Here is a 17,384-nt window from a genome sequence, read left to right on the forward strand (position 1 = left end):
CTCAGATTTATTTATTTATTTATTGTCCTTTTGTCTTTTTAGGGCCACATCCATGGCATATGGCGGTTCCTAGGCTGGGGGTCAAATCGGAGCTGTAGCTGCCAGCCTACACCACAGCCACAGCCATGCCAGATCTGAGCCTCCATCTGCAGCCTACACCACAGCTCAGAGCAACGCCGGATCCTTAACCCACTGAGCGAGGCCAGGGATCGAACCCACAACCTCATGGATCCTAGTTGGATTCATTTTCGCTGCACCATGGTGGGAACTCCTGGTCCTCAGATTTAAATCAATGCAGTCCAACAGATACCAGTATCTATTGTGCTAAGTACTATGCAAAACAACTGCTTTTAAGCAGATCAAAGTCTAGTGGAGGAGGCTGAGAACTTAAGTCCAGCACAGTGTGGTAAGTGGATACATAAATGCCTAGGATGTTAGATAACAGAGCTTGAAGAGAAAAGAGGACTGGTAGGCAACAAAGCCTCCTGGAGGAGACCATGCCTAAGCCAAGTCTTGAAGTATGAATAGGAGTTAGCTAGACATTACAGCATCCAATTTCTTTTTTACCTTTTTATTTATATATTTTTGCTTTATAGGGCCGCACCTGCAGCATATGAAAGTTTCCAGGCTAGGGGTCATCTAATCGGAGCTGCATCTGCCGGCCTAACCCACAGCCACAGCAACACGGGATCTGAGCTGCATTTGCAACCTACACCAGAGCTCACGGCAATGCTGGATCCTTAAACCACTGAGCGAGGCCAGGGATTGAACCCGAATCCTGATGGAGAAAGCTTCCAATTTCTTAGCGTGACAATCAAGACCCTTCACAGCCTATTGCTCTACTTTCCCAGGGCACCCTTACAATCTTCTATGTGTTTTTCAAATCAGGAATGAGAACCCGGGATCATTTAGTGTTATACATGGAATGTGAAAATATATATTTTCCTGGAGCATGTTTTACCAGATGATAAACAATTTAGAATATTGTTTTATACTAAAGCACCATCCATTTGTGGACTTGAAGACAAATTTTCCACTGATTTTTTTCAAGATAAAAGAGGATATATAAATTCCAAGCTAATGGCAAGTCATTTCAGACTAGTCCTTAGACACCACCGTCTACCACCACCCCTTTCTTATGAAAAAATTTGAAATGCGCGATCTGAATGAGCCAAGAATTTTCAGGTCTCTGCGCCTCAGCATAGGCTATTCCTCATCCTGGAGCGCTGTTCCCACTGTCTCCCTAGGTAAACTCTACTTATCTTCAAAGCCCAACTTAAGTGTCATCCCAAGGGGCTGTCTTTAACACAGTTTAAATGGCATCTCCGAAGTTCCCATTGTGGTTAACGAATCCGACAGGGAGCCGTGAGGTTGCAGGTTTGATCCCTGGCCTCGCTCAGTGGGTTAAGGATCTGGCATTGCCGTGAGCTGTGGTGTAGGCCGGAGGCTACAGCTCCAATTAGACCCCTAGCCTGGGAACCTCCATATGCCATAGGAGTGGCCCTAGAAAAGACAAAAAGACAAAATAAATACATAAATGGCATCTCCTATAACAGTTATTTTTTGAACATTCACTTATGTCTCTGCACCTTTGCTGATAGTGTGAGACAGAGTTAGGGCTGCCTGCTTTTGGGCTCCCATCAACCTTTATCCAGTGTTCCCACTACAGCTCTGCTCACTTTGTACAGCGTTGCTCACGATCTGTTTCCTTATCTGCCTCTGCTGCTGGACTTAAGCTTCTCTGAAGCAGGGACCATTTTTTAAATTTGTATCCTTAGTGACACTTGGTGGACACTTAGTGGCGCTTGGTGGACTCTCGATCAATGTTTGTTGAATGTCGAGTTTATAGACGGTCCCTAATCTGCATCCTTTCTGCTCTTACAAAAACTATTATCTCCTTTCCTTCTGATCTTGAGGGAGTGACAGTTTCCACAAAAATCTATTTTCCAGACCCCTGAAATTTACTTCCTAAAGTATCAAAATCTGCTTTTGGTGGGTATTTATTTTTTTAAGTTTTTACACGCTCCCTCTCCTAAGTAAAATATACTAAGTGCAATATGTTCCTTGTTGATTTATCCCTGAAAGCACCAGCTTTAGGCTGGCTTGGAATGCATGACATCCTCTGGGGCCACTGATGGGATGGGACTTTTTGCCTCCACACCAAGTAACTCCATTCTCTTCTGGTTTTTGAGTTCTTTTTTCTTTCTGTCGTTTTCTGTTTCTTCCTTTTTTTTTTTTTTTTTTTTGCTTTTTAGGGCCATACCCATGGCCTGCACCACAACCACAGCAACTCAGGCTCCGAGCCATGGCTGTGACCTACACCACAGCTCACAGCAACACCAGATCCTTAAGCCACTGAGAAAGGTCAGGGATGAAACCCACATGCTCATGGATAGCCAGATTCATTTCCACTGTGCCACAATGGGAACTCCTGGTTTTCGAGCTCTTGTGCTCTCTTCTTGTATTTTGGTCACTCCTTCTTGGTGTCAGTGTGCCCACTCTAACAGCACTGTCCAACACAGACCCTTTGCTCCTGTAATTTACCTTTTAATGGATATTAAAACGACAAGACTAATACATGCTCACTGACACACAAACAGAAGCGTTCCAAGGGAAAAAGTCAAAGTCTCTCTTGTTCCCTTCCCATATCCACGCGCCCACTCTCTAGGCATAACCACTGTCGGCAGGCTAATGTATACCCCCATGGGCCATTGTCAGTAAATGTGGATGTACACTTGTGTATATACAGACATCAAATCATATATGCACACTGCTTTACGACTGGGTCTTCTTCCCACTTGACAATATACAGTAAGTATACTTGCATGTCAGTACATCCAAGTCCATCTTATTCTTTTTAATGGATGCCCCCTTTTAATTTGACAATCTTAATCAGCTGTGAATGGGAAAGCCAAACAATCAAGCTTATTAGAATTGTACCTAAGACAGAGTAAATCGGCTCTGAGTGAAGGCTCGAGGAATTCTCCTAGGAGTAAAATGTGTTAACTTTAGTGCATGGTCTTTGTAATGTTTATTTTGGCTACTCTGGGACTCTTTTTGCTTATTTCCTGGTTCATTACATTTTGGACAGCTGAGGTTCCTGGACGTAGGATCTGTGACTAAGTGAGATATTGCATATTAGATTGATTATATGATTATGCTATGGTTTTGGGGGGGGGTTGCCTTTAATTTTCAAATTACAGTGTCTTTATAGAAAGTGATTATTTTTTTCTAATTCCTAAGTACTTGCATCATAGTGAGTACAGACCATTGCATATGGTAGCAATTAAAATATTTGGCTTGGTGATTGACATGGGACTTCTTATCTACATCATCTACCTGTGCACTGGATTTATGGGAACTCTATAAACTGATCTGAGGAAGCTTTTTACTACCAATGAACATTAAAGTAGTGACAGCATCTTGTCCTATAAATAATAAAATCCTGTTTAAGATTTATATGGGGTCTTCTGCCTTTATCTACTATAGTAAGTGGCTAAATCCTGTTAATTCTACCTTTTAGATTTCACTGTAACATGCCCTCTCTTCTCCATTCCCACTGCCTCAGTACCTTGGGTCAGATTCTATCATATCCCAACTGAATTGCTTGTAACAGACTGTTTGATTGGCCTCCCTGCCTCCAGTCTAAACTCCATCCTGCTCACCCAATAACTTGTGCTGTTTTTAAAACAGAAATTCTACCATTCACACTCCTGAAAAACCCTCCAATGGTTTCTTATCATCTATAGAATAAAGTCCACTTTCCTTAAATTAGTATACATAGCCTTCTTGTGACTTGCCTCACTTCTCCTGATTTTCACATGCTACTCAATGCTCACACTTCAATTTCTAGGGAAATCAAGTGGCTGTAGTTCCTTCAGCACACAAGAGAGTTCACAATAAATGCTTGTTAAGTGAATGAATGAATGCAACACCTTATGTTGTTAGAATGGCCATTCAACCTGCTTGGCTCAAATGGTCCCTGTTTACCTCTGCCACCCCAGCATAATTGTTAATAATGCTCCTTTTCACTACCCAGTTTGTCTCAGACCAATAAATACATGGTCACCCTAATTACAGCAGTCATTGAATTGTTTTCTAACTCTGGGTTTACCTACTAGACTATGAGCTCTTTGGGGACAGAAATTTTGTTCATTTTACTTTTATATCCTCATTTATTCATTCAACTAAGAGACTGACATTTTTAGATGCTAAGGTATAATGTTGAATAAAACAAAGATGATTCTTGCCTTCACAGAGCATACAATTTAGCAGGAAAGAATAATCTAGCAGGACGAATAGTACCTAATTCAATAAATGCTGCTGTGTGAATGCATGGCTAAATGTGGATAAAGATTTCGAGGTTCCTTAACAACCCCAATCCCATGAATTACAGAGACAGAGTCATAAACATAGAACTCTGGGTTGATCAAATTAACTATTTCCTTAGTTGCTAGCTAAAAATTTTAAATACAAACACATACAACACATGTGTACCTAAGCATACATCATATTTAGATGCTTTATGTTAACTTTAAGGAAAAAGGGACCATAAAATTAGAGCAAGATTGAGACCGTGAGGACTCTATGTTTTTAGATAAACAATTTGTAACCCCATGTGGTTCTTCTGGGGGCCAATTATCAGTATATACTCCTCAGCCCCCCCATTTTTTTTGTTTGTTTTTGAGATGAGAAATCTGTGTTTTAGAAACTGAGCCACGAAAGAAAGGAGTGATTTCTTAAATCAGGATTAGATTTTAGTTGAGTTTCACTTTCAGAGCTTGGACTCCCTGCTATCCTAGTCTAGTTAACCATGTTCCCATGGGCAAATTACAAAACCCTTTCAACTTCAGTTTCCTCTTCTATGTATAAACTAGTGATAATATTATCTCCAAAATTGATCTAAGGATTAAATGAGATCATGTAATTCTAGAAGACACTCAGGGAATGCCAGTTTTCCATCCATTTCCCTATTTATCTTTCTGTGTGTGGTAACTTAAAGGATGATATTGAACTATTTGAGAAGAAAGAACTGTAACTATTCATACCAATATAATTTTTTTAGTCTCAAAACTGAGTGCTGAATGAGGCCCTCTCCATCCCCTCTGCAAATTATAGTTTTATTTATATTCATTTATTATCTTATTATAGGCAAAGCTCCAGAGAAGCATTTCAAGAGCAAAGTGATAGGTCAGATTTTTCTGGAAAAAGACAGAGTTTATGAGGGAGCCAGCATTTGGGAGGCAGTGGGTGTCAGTCTTAGAGATTTAGCCATTTATTCTTTTCACTTTTAGTTCAAGAGAGAAAGAACAGCAAACCATCCATTGAGTCCTTGTGTGTGTGTGGGGGGGGGTTGGTGGTAAATGTAAACAAAAGCAGGCGCTCTCTTCAGCTTCCACAATGTCTGGCGACCCTAAGACTTTCCAGCTCTTTTGTGAAGACCAGCAGGTCTGTTCTCCAGCAGTGTCCTGGGTTTGGACTCCGTTTCCCAGAGTCCCTTAGTGCCCTAATGTATTCAGTGCTCAGAGTGCCTGTGTGTGTGAGAGAGAGAATATGTGCATGCGCACGCGTGTCCCTGGGAGAGTGGAGGCTCTTTCACCGATTAGAGCCAGCGCTGAGAGGCAGCACTGCTCCTTCTCTCACACCAACCGAGTCTCTTGATCTGTACGTGCAATCCCAGGCAGCTCTGGAGCACAAAGCCTGGGCCAGCTGCCTGCTGCCGCCGCCTCTGCGCGCCCAGTACTTTTTATGCACCACACTCACCGCCTCCTTCGCTCTGCGTCCTGAAAAGTGCGACTGGTCTCCGAAGGAATCTCCATGGAAAGTAGAGACCAGAAAGGGGTGTGGATGTGTGTGTGGACGCCAGATGGGTGGGTGCGAGTGTGGCCGGTTGCTCAGGAACCTGGCTAACTTTCCAGGTCCGTTTCCTGGGGATTCGGGCAGCTCCCCCCACCGCTGCCCCCAGGCAGGCGCAGGGGCAGGGGCAGGAGCAGGAGCAGAGATCTGAACAGGTGCGTCTCAGATCTTGGCGACGGTGCCTCCTGCCATCTGTGCCCTGCGCACTCCTTGCGCTGCCTCACTCAAACTTTCCTCTTGAGTTTTCCTTAATGTGTTTTATTTGGGGGGTGAGAGGGGGAGGGACCAGACGCGGGAATTGGGCAAGTGGGGAGGTCGAGGGGGCAGAGGTAGCAGGGGAAGGAAGCGGAACTTTTCTCCATCCTTTAATAAGCCGCATTACCACTTTGCTTGGGTCCAATGCGAGAATGCCCCCTCGCCCAGCTCCCCTGTGGATCCCACCCATTGGGGCCCCGGCTGGGTGGTACTCAGCGGGGAGCCCAAGGTGGCTGGCGGGACCGGGAAGGGGATATCCGAATGAGAAAGGACCCGGACCCCCTACGCACCACACCCGGTTGGCCCGGCGGGGTGCCTGAGAGAGGCTGGAAGCCAGGGGCCCGCCGGGGCTCGGCTTACTTTCCTGGAGGGGATGGGGGGTGAAAGGCGTGGAGGGGTGGGGGTGGGATGGGAGAAGCCACCGCGGGCAGGAAGGAGGCAGGTGCTGGACGGGAGGTGGACTGCTCCAAACAAAGCGGATAAACTCCCCGCTCCGCTGGGCCTGCCTGCCTGGCCTCAGAGCAGCCGGCCGGTGGGGGGGGGGGGGGTCTCCCGGGATTTTCAGCTCCGGGACTCTCTCCCAGCGGTTCTACGGAGCAGGGTGTGAGGATCTCCGTACAGACAGCAGCGCGTGGCTCTTTTCGTAGTTTTGTTTTTAGCTTAGATCAGCCTTAAACTGAGTAACAATTTCTCTTTCTCCGACCTGAGAACAAAACTTTTCAGCGAGCACGCTGGGCGCTGAGGTCCTGCGGCCACCGTCGCCGCGCTTGTCAGCCCAGGCGGAGCGACCCTTTCTGCCCGGAGACCAGCCCCGCCACCGCGCTCGCGAGGCTCTGGCCGTCCCCCTCCCCAGCCCCGGGCTTTTCAGGGCTCATCCTGAGCGTTTCGCCTTTGTGCTTGATAATGGAAAGCCTTTTCTTCCAGGGCACATCAAACTTGGGCAGAGAGCTTCCGTGTGGCCCCCGAGTGAGGCCGCCCGGGGCGATGAGGCCATCTGAGGGGATGCCCGGACTCTTCCTCCACTCCAGGAGACCCTCCAAGTGCTCCAGTCCCGGGTGGACCCCGGCCAGCCAGCGCCCGTGGGAACCCCGAAGTAGCTGGGGCTTTGGCTGCCCAGAGGCAGGGGAAGAGCTCTCGCTTCTGTTCAGAACATGTTCACTCGGGCCCTGGCCGCGGTTCCAGGGGAGGACCAGGGCCTGAGCCCTGACCCAGCCACGCGTCACACCACTCGGAAGCGTAGAGTGGGGAAGCTTGGAATGGCACTCAGGCCTGCCGGGCCAGGCGGTCAGTCCGGGGTCTCTGGCCTATGCCACCTCCTGCCCAGGAGCAGCTCAGAGGTGCTGTCTGCCCATGGGCTCTCTCTGCCCACGATGCCCACCAACCAAGTCTCGCCTCTTGCTTCCGCTCCGGACTCTGCTTGAAGGGGAAAGGGGAAAGAAAGGAAAAATACAGAGAAAAAAGGGCGGGCTGGGGGGAAGCGGCGTGTAGGCTGGAGGGAACAGAGCAGGCAGGGGTGCGGGTCTCCTCCTCTGCCCGGCTCCGGGCTTCTTCCTGCAAATGGAAAGGGAGCCAAAGGGGGAAAGGCAGAAAGAGCGTGGAGGAAAAAGGATGCAAGCGTCTTACGTGCCTGGCCTTTCCGACCCGTGCAAACCTGGCGAAGGCGGCGTGGGTTCGCTTGCCGTACACCGGGGAGTGCGGGAAGGCCGAGGTCGGGGCAGCGCCTCACTGCCAGTGACAGACGGGGCTGGGCGCCGAGCGAGCTAGCGAGGGCACACACCTGTTGTGCAGGTTGCGTAGTGTGCGGCGGCCGAGCGGCTGCGACTGGAGATGCAGAGCCCTCCCTCCCAAACCCCAGGCCCGCTGTCCTGGGACCGGGAGGGCCTGGCTGTCCCGCGCCGGCCCTCATGCAGGAACCCTGCGATCTGGGAGCTGGGTGGCTACCCGCCGAAGTGGTTGCACGCGGCGACGGGCCCCGGGTCACCCTCAGGGCAGGGCTGTTCAGGGGCACGAGGTCCGTGGACGTTGATTGAAGGCAGCCTCTTCTGAGCCCCTGCCTCATGGGTCCTGCCTGGCCGCCGACCAGGGCGCGTCACACTTAGCGGGTCTTCCCCGGCCGGCGCCTTGGTTCCCCAAAGTTACAAACAGATGTTCCAAGTGGAGGTCGTTGGGAACCAAAGTATTCTTTATGCAAAGCCACCGCGAGCTGGAGGGAGAGGTCAGGCCGAGGACTGATGGGTACAGCTCTGCACTGGCCCTAAGTTTATGTAGGTCTCGCCTTCACTTCTTCTCCCTCTGTTTTCCCTGAAAGAGTTGGGTTTTCCAGGTGAATACTCTTGGCGGCTGAATTGTGCCCGCGCTCGCTGAGCTGCAGCCCTGCGGCCCCTCACTCTCCGACAGGCCGGTTGGTCTCGGCTTCTTATCCGCTGGCCAAGCCGGGCCTGAATCCGGATCCAAACCTGGGAGCGGCCCCCGGCCACTTCTAAATCGCTGGCGTTGACCCCAGCCTTCTGCTTCCTGAGCTCGTGCTTCTGGTGCTCAGAATTTCTGCTGGAGCAGAGTTTCCAGATACCACAAAAAAAAAAAAAATCATTTGTTCTATTATTTTAATTCTTGCCTTTTGGAAACGGTACATAGACCACAAAAATGTCACCTGTTGTAATAAGCAGAGGAGTGTGGTGCGTGAGTTTTAATTGCCAGCAGAATCTTAGTTTGGTGGGCAACGGCGGCGCCGCTTCCTTCTACTCAGATCCCTAGGCGAGGGTCAGGAAGTCCAGATCCTGGACAGGGATGGTCCGAGGCAGGGGTGGGAGGTTGCCCGCTCTCTGAAACTGTCTCTCTGGCTTTTGGTTTTTCAGGGCGAAAGTGGCTAGTCCGTGCCGGAGAGCGCGGAGCGCTGAGCATCAGCCCAGCTTCAGACATGTTCGCCTTCCAAACACTAGCTCCTTCATTCCATTTGTCTTGGTTCTGGCAAGTTTAACCACGCGATTAGTAATCTCCTTAATTTTTCAGTTAGCTGGCATTTTGTAATCACTTTAAACCAGGGTCAGGTGTGTGATTTAACAAACTCCCACACATACAGCCCCGAACCAAACCCATCACGTCAAGGATTTGAAATTTTTAAAAACTCAGTATTTGTTGGTTTCCTCCATCTAACCTCACCGCCTGCCAGACAATTTATTTAGCTTCGTGGATTGATCCCTCCTCCTTGTTTAGTTAATTCAACAAAGACTTTTTGCAATCTGTTTGGAGTTTGTCTGATGCCGTGGAAAAGTAGCTGATGATTTATTTGGTTGCTTTTTGATTTCTGTCTTCAGTCCTTCTTTCTCCTCCTTTCAGCAGGGATGTCAGCTGTTATTACTTCCTATTGATCCCTTTGCAATGTGAGAAGTGAACTAAAATTAATGTCAAGTCCACTGCTGGGATCAATAGCTGGAGTTGTTTTAATCTGGATTTGCATGAAGTGCTAAATTAAAAAAAAATCAGCATAGAAGCAGAAAAGCAACACTTTCCCTTTGCCCAGTTCTTTACATTCACCCAAATGATCCATCAAGCTGATTATCTTACAATCCGTATTTTTTTAATTAAGAGGATTAGTTAGTTTTCTTATTTTGGGTTCTGTGTTTAAACCCATGACATTTTGACATTGGGAGTGTATTAACTATAGATTTTCATAATGACTGTGGTCTGCTGAAGCTTCTTCTATACAAGTTGTTAATGTGAGGAGGGGGTAAGAAAGAAAAGGGAAAAGAAAAACAGCACTCCCCCCCCCCCACAGAGACCACCACTCACACAGGGGAGTAAAAGAGTTGTGGCCTGGGAAAATATTGCTGATTTCTTTTCAGTATAATGAAGTTTCAAATGAATAACCAGGTTTGAGCGATTCACCATGTTGGAGTGTCGGGTGCTGTCGCCAGATTACTAATTTATGAAACTCATTGAACATAATGAGGTGATCCAGGAAGTAAAACTAGAAAGTGAATCCTTTGGGTGATGGTTATTTTGGGGGGAAACATTCCTCCCCTCACACCCCCCTGTATTACCTTTACCTCTTTCTCCAGCTTGCCTCCTGTAGCCCTGCTTGTTTTATGCCTGTCAGTGAGGAGCTGCTTAGGAGCCTTGGAACCAGCCCTGGACCCACTTTTGGAGCATCCATGTTGGCACGACCATTAATCTGACTTGGAAACAGCCAGGAACAGGATTCCCAGACTCGTCAGGCTCACTGGCTGTCCTTGGCAGATCATTCCCTGCACTGCTATAACTTGACAGGAAAGTTATTTAAAATTTGGAGGAGAGAAAAATCCTTTAATGTGAGCTACATAATCTGGTAATTTAGCAATGACGTCTATAAGGAAAAATGCCAAATGAGGAAGCAGTCTGATGGTGTGCACTCATCTTCCCAATTAATAACAGTCATTGACACGTTGGCTACAGGATGGGAGAAGGAAATACTCTGGGCACTGCATTAAGTGGGGAGGATTCATCCACTGTTTAACTGAGGCCTATTTGAAGGAACAGCAAAGATACCCCATCTGGGTGGGGTGCTTTTTTTTAAGAGAGGGGGTAAATTTTATTTGAGACAATTAGAGGGTATAATTGGCAGCAGATGATGCTTTGGGGTTACACTTTGCGTTTCATTGTTTTTATTTAGTGCATATTTTTAAGCTAATGAGTCCTAGTATTCATCTCATGATATCCTGACTTACCCATACAACCCTTCCTCCCCACCCCCAACTCAAAATACATTTTGAAACAGCATCAGTGGCTATGAAAATGTACAAGTGAAATTTAAAAGGGAAATTGAAAGAAGTCTTTCTGAACTCCAATTTCTTCCAGCGGCCTTTAGCAGACATCAACTCTGTCTGGGCCAATAAGTGGAGGAAAATAAGTCAGAAATTTTGTTAACATTTTGCTCTAAATGTTAATGGCAAAATGCAAGGCGGTTTACAAATCTGCTTAAGAGTGAGTGCATCATGGTGTTCCCGTCGTGGTGCAGTGGTTAAGGAATCCGACTAGGAACCATGAGGTTGCGGTCCCTGGCCTTGCTCAGTGGGTTAAAGGATCTGGCGTTGCCCTGAGCTGTGGTGTAGGTTGCAGACACGGCTCGGATCCCACGTTGCGCCGAGGGAGCGGCCCAAGAAATAGCAAAAAGACAAAAAAAAAAAAAAAAAAAAAAGAGTGAGTGCATCAGTAACTGAAGGGACCTATGCATTCTTCGCTGCCCCAGGAAGACAGATGCTTCTAGAGAACATATGCCAAAGGCACCCGTAATGTTTTTAAACATTGTCAGAGACACCAGACACTATTGATGCAGGTTTTGTTCCTTCTCAGAAGAGAGAATGCCTGTGTGGTTTGAGAGGGCTGTGGATCAAAAATAATGCTGCTGTTGTTTCTTCACAGAGCACTTCTGCGGGGAGCCAAGAAAATGCAGTGACTCAAAACAAGGACCTTACCTGATGGCAAAAAAACCCCTAAAGGCAGGTTCCTAACCAAGAAAGGGAGCTCACCTGAACGGTACAAGCCGAAGGTGGGCCTCTGGTCAGGATGAAAGCTTGCCTGGTTACACAGCTCTCATTTTGATATTGATGTGGAAGAATTGGGGCTTTCCTGGGAAAGCAGTTTGCATGTTTGCGCTGGAGAACATGGATTGTTTCTCGGGTGACCTAGTCTTTCCTGTTGTTTTATTTGTTATTCAGTTTTCCTCAGTCTTTCCTGATTATTTACTTATTATTCTTATTTTCCATTCTTATTTTCCTGTGGTGATTTGTGATTTAACAAAATTACAACAATAATATAATAAAAATTTCACCCTGAAGGACTTTTCCCTATTCATATCCATATTAATTAATATATGGTGTTTATCTACTAACTAGTTACAGTGAACTTTAGAGTTAGGATTTTAATGAAGTTCATAGAAGTTAGGCATATATTATTCTTGACCAAAAGACACCTAGCTATGAGTTATAGAAGCTTTTAAGTGATAGCTAGTTTAGTTGGTTTATATTTTCTTACACTGTCTCCTTGTTATAACACTTTAAAGACAAGCACCAGTCTAAAAACAAGATTTGTACATGCAAAATTCTTGTGTCCATGACCTCTTCAACTTGTGGAGACTTGCTGGCCATGGGATGATTTGTACTGAGTCTCCTCCTTTCCACATGATGTATTGTACCTAACTGCCCTTAAACTGTACTCACTAAATTTAGTTAAGACAAAGATGTTAGAACGTGATGTATAGCTGCTGTACCATGTAAAAGTTAACCAATGTACTTTTAACACTATGATGTAATCTGTAGTGAAAAGCTGTCTATATAATCAACCACTTATGCCAATAAAATTTGAGCAGTCCAGCGCCCTGAAAGAAGGGACAAAGAGGCTGTCTCTGTTGCCAAGGCTGATGTCTATATCTCTCCTTTGGGAAAAAGTGTACACTTCCTGGCCGCTGGAGCTGGCCTCCGGCACCACACTTCTTTCTGGAAACAGTCTTAGATGACTCATGATGTGTGTGTGTGTGTGTGTGTGTGTGTGTGTGCGCGCCAGCCAATGTGTGTAGTTTATCTACATGTACAGTGTGTACCAACTACCACGCAGAGATGTTCAGGGTCTAGAAGTGCTTGATTTAGGGGGTGTTTCTGTCTCAGGGCATTGTTAGGGATGATGGAGAGGGGATGTGGATGTGGGGGGGTCCTCTGGGTAGAACCTGGCCTCTGTGTGAACGTCAGCCTTGCCATGAGTGGGGCATGCAGGTGCAGGCTCTTTAAAATACAGGTTCCACCTAATCTACTGGGTGACTTGGCCTTCCAAAGCTCATTTGCTCAGGGAATATTGTATTGGGAGGTTTTATGATTTTTTTTCCCATTGCTGGGCTCAGGAGCGGTTCACCTGGAATGTGTAGGGACCAAAGTCAGCTACACGTACATCACAGTAAGTTGTCTATTGATTTTCCTGAATGAAAACGGTCTGATGCTGCTGCCCACTGGCTCCTAAAGCCTGTAGTGTCTCTTGCCCGAGCATCCGTAAGCCAGAAGAATAGTGTTTGATCACTGGGTGTTTCTCTTTTTTTTTCCCTCCCCCTGACCTTCCCCACCCCTCTGCTCTTTTTTTTCTCTTTGCTGTTTCTACAGGTCTTAGACAACGTTGATTCCCCAGTGACATTCCCTGCCCTGATCCCAGGTGCCACTCCCTCCCAGAGAAGACTGCTTCTTGTGTGACACCAGCCATAGAGAGAGACTCCGATGGACTTACACCAGGCAGCCTTCAAGATGGAGAACTCATCCTGCCTCCCCAACCCGCTGGCATCCCCAGCACTGATGGTCCTGGGGTCCATGGCCAAGACCAGCCTTGATGCTTCCATCCCTTGCCAGCAGCCACGACCCTTCGGTGTACCTGTCTCTGTAGACAAGGACGTGCACATTCCATTCACCAATGGTTCCTACACCTTTGCCTCTATGTACCATCGGCAAGGTGGGGTGCCGGGCACTTTTGCCAACCGTGATTTCCCCCCTTATTTACTATACCTCCACTCACAGTTTGCTCCCTCCAATCTAGATTGCACCCCAATCAGTATGCTGAATCATAGTGGAGTGGGGGCTTTCCATCTCTTTGCTTCTGCTGAGGACCAGGAGAGTTATCAGTTAGGTGACTTAAAAACTGCCATGACACAGAGTCTCAGATGCAGGTGTCAAGGAATATGACTTTGGGACACAGCTGCCATCTAGCTCCCCCAGTTCACTTAAGGTTGATGACACTGGGAGGAAGATTTTTGCTGTCTCTGGCCTCATTTCGGATTGGGAAACCTCATTTAGCCCAGAGGGTTGGAATGACAGATCTAAGTACTTTGGTGCCACCCTTCCCAAACCCCAGTAAGCCCTGCCTTGCAGTGTGTTCAACAGGTCGTGGTGTTTTTTCCTGCTCCTGGCAATGGGGAGGGCCGACTCCGTCCCATTCCGTAGCTGTGGAGTGCTGACATTTACTTGTCTCTTGTCAATAAGCATTGATGGTCCTTGTAGGAAATGTTTTTCTGAGGGTAGCCAGAGGCATGTTGGCCTGCACTGCCCTTCCCTCCAGTGCACCATTGGCTTCCTCTCTGGGGACTGTGGGGTGGAGAGGGGTGCTGTGTCTGCACCAGAGGGAATATCACTTCATTAGTAAGGGTAGGTTCCTAAGAATTTGGGGGGCCTGAAGAAGCCTGCACAGGCCTCCTCTCTTTGTTGGCCTCATTACATTTGTGTCTCTGGTCTCAGGATTATTTTTTTAGCTTTTCTATTGTATCACAGCCAACAGACTCCATGTGATTTTATTTTCACAACTCTCAGCCCTTGTCCAAATCAGGCTATTTTTCGGAGATGGACGAAGATGTCGTCAAACACCATAAAGCATTTCCTTGCAGTCATAAGGACTGGAAAGCCAACTTCTATGGGGATTTAACAAGTTTGCTGGGTGCTTATCCCAGGGCTCGCGTTCAGGACTAAGCATGGTTGGCCTGTGTGTCTGCTCCATATTTGATGCTCACAGCTACCGTTCATTTCTGCTCCTGGACCAGCTTTCTCATGTTCTCCAAATGCCTTGTCAGGTTCTGGCTCCCTTCACTAACAGTTGGAGCTAAACCTTAATTTGAAACTTGTAGACTAGGAGTGTTGACCTCTGCCATCCTCTCTAATGTAATCAGATGAGAATTGCAGCTCTTGGACTCTGGGTACATGCCCCCCCCCCCCCCCCCCGCTGAGCAGTTTTCTTCAAGCCTGGTGAGAATTTATGAACTGAGAGTGTTTTTCCACCCAACCCTTTGTTCTGAGATTTGCTTCATTTTATTTTCTTAAGCAAACTATACCTGGTTTGCTTGACTCTCCTCTCTATTTTTTTGTGCTCCCATCCACTCTATAAGCACCACCACGAATGCCATTTTTTTCTCTTCCCTTTTGATGCCAAGGAGAGTAATAGAGAAGTTGCAGCTCTCTGCGCTGTCGGCACTGCTTCCTCAGGCTGTCTCCTTGACTTAGGCACTGTGTTAACTTTCCTGTGCTAAAAGGCATCTGCCTAAACCCAGCGTACCTTTTGAATAAAAGTCATCATAAAATCAACCTGCCTTGTAAATGCATCACTCTTTGGTTTTGAAATATGTTGTGAGGGTGTCTTTTATGTCAGCGTCTATAAGCCTGAGACCTCCCCACTTAAGGGAGAAGGCTGCTTTTGCTATCTGACAGCACAACTGCCGGTGTTCTCTCTCTCTTGCTTTAGCCCCTATTCCACCTTTTCTCTGTCTGTTCAGCTGGTGTGTGTGTGTGTGTGTGTGTGTGTGTGTGTGTGTATGTGTGTCTGAGAGAGAGTGAGAGGGAGGTGATCCTGTTTGGGGGTTATACTTGCTGAACAGGGACTGGTGTTGTATTGGTCTGGTTTAGTTTGGTTTAGTTTTCGTTTGTCAGGGTACAGGGGATCAAGGCTAACTTTAATTTGACCTCTGGCCAAAATGGCCTGGGGTTTGGGTGTGTTAGATGCTGCTCCTTTTCTTTTCTCCAAATGAAAGTTGAAAATGAAACCCTCTCAAAACTAACATGCCACCAAGTAGCACGTGGAGATCAAGATTCCTTTATTTTCCCCTAACAAATCCAGCTTGTCTCCATTTTTCCAATTTTTTTTTTTAAAGCCCAAACCCCTATCAGACCTCCCAGAGTGGTAGAAAGCTTGTTAGTTGAGTCAGAACTCATAGATGTGGATATCCATTCCCCTCCATGTGTCAAAGCCATAACTCTACTGTTTGCCTGGTGTGCATTGTGTGGGGGTGTCATCCCCCTTGGAGATGGGTCCCTCACCCAGGAATATGCCTGGGTGGAGAAAAATTAAATGAGTCTGCCTCCCAAAGTGAAATGGGATTCTGACCTTGAAATTAATGAGATTCTGGTCAGAAGGGTGGAGAAACTTCTTTATGTCAAAATGTAGCATTGTAAAAATTGGAGCCCTTTCCCCTCTCATTTGTTTAAAATATCCTTCCCTTCGTGTGTATTTTGTGTTCTCTTTTTTCTCTCCCACAAACATTAGAGCCATGGGCGTGTCTGTGCATGTAGGATGTTTGTCCACTCACATTATTATCTGACTGATCTTTAATGAGAAATAAAAGGTACAAAGTGCACAGGAGGCTGTTACCCTGTGATAAGCCTGGATTTGTGCTCCTTCCTCCTCTCCTGGACTTGGGTGGTGTAGCAGCCTTTGCAGGGTTGTACTGGGTTGCATTTGTGCTGTGGATTTTTAGTTTGGGGAAGGCTGGCGAAACATTTTTCTGTGGGGAAGGGTCAGAGAGGCACTGCGACAAAGTCTGCCACAGCTTTCTTGGCTCCTGTCATATGCCGATGTGTGTCAGAATATTTATGGTCTGTTTTATGTAAACACATATTTAAGGGCGGTTAGAAGGCCTGATTATTCCCACTAGATGCCTTTCAGGTTGTCCCTACAGAATTGTTTTGAAATAAGTAATATTTCTCAAATAATCGAGTGGCAGTATACAAGCCTGCTTCCAAAGGGAGAGCTCAAGGGGCAGAGGGGCCAGTGTGGGGGGTGGGGAGATGAGAAGAGAGAGGATAGAAAGTGTTCAGAAGAGCCAAGTGACAGCATACAGAGGCTTTTCCCCACATGGCCGCAATTAACCGTGTATATCTTAGGCTTTGTAATTCTTTAAATTTCATCTTTGAAATGGTTGACTCATTTTTCAGTCTCCTTATATAAATAAAATATTTTTCTCATAAAATATATTTTAAAAGTTGTAATTAAATACAACAATAAAACTCCTAAATAAGCATGTAGCTTTAGGGTTTTGTTGGAGGATGGGGGTGAGTGTGGGTGTGTGTGTGTGTTCCTTGCTTAGAGTAGAAGTTTTATGACTGAGTTTTAGGTCAATGAAAAATCAGTTTTACAGTGGAAACACTGACAGTTTTTACTGTACAGCCACCCTCTGCTCACACACTGTGACCATATGCAGATACGTCCACATCTGAGAGCATTTGAAAGAGGGGCCTGCATTCGTGGTGTAATGCACACGTGTTCTTTCCTTCAATCTGGGTACCCAGAGGCAGGATTTCTTTTGTGATTAAATATGCATATTTGTAGAAAGAAATGTAGCTACTCGGGTAAAGTATCATCTCTCCTAGTGGATGACTCCGGTTTGCTTGCCTGCTCATGTCCCTGGCATCCCAGGTAAGTCCTGAGGTCGGTGTTGGGCTCTATGGAAAAAAAAAGAAGCCTTTACTCAAGAGGACTGACTTAAATGTGCCCTGGAAAAAGGGGAG

The 17,384-nt window shown here is 46.6% G+C and overlaps 1 long non-coding RNA gene across 1 annotated transcript; it reads left to right on the top strand.

Moving 5' to 3' along the window:
- Positions 3,375-16,777, top strand: LOC110257412. The gene is made up of 3 exons (XR_002339975.1): positions 3,375-6,011; positions 10,170-11,635; positions 13,233-16,777. It is a non-coding gene; the product is annotated as an uncharacterized LOC110257412 (long non-coding RNA).

Source organism: Sus scrofa, chromosome 17, assembly GCF_000003025.6.
Source record: "Sus scrofa isolate TJ Tabasco breed Duroc chromosome 17, Sscrofa11.1, whole genome shotgun sequence".
NCBI lineage: Eukaryota > Metazoa > Chordata > Mammalia > Artiodactyla > Suidae > Sus > Sus scrofa.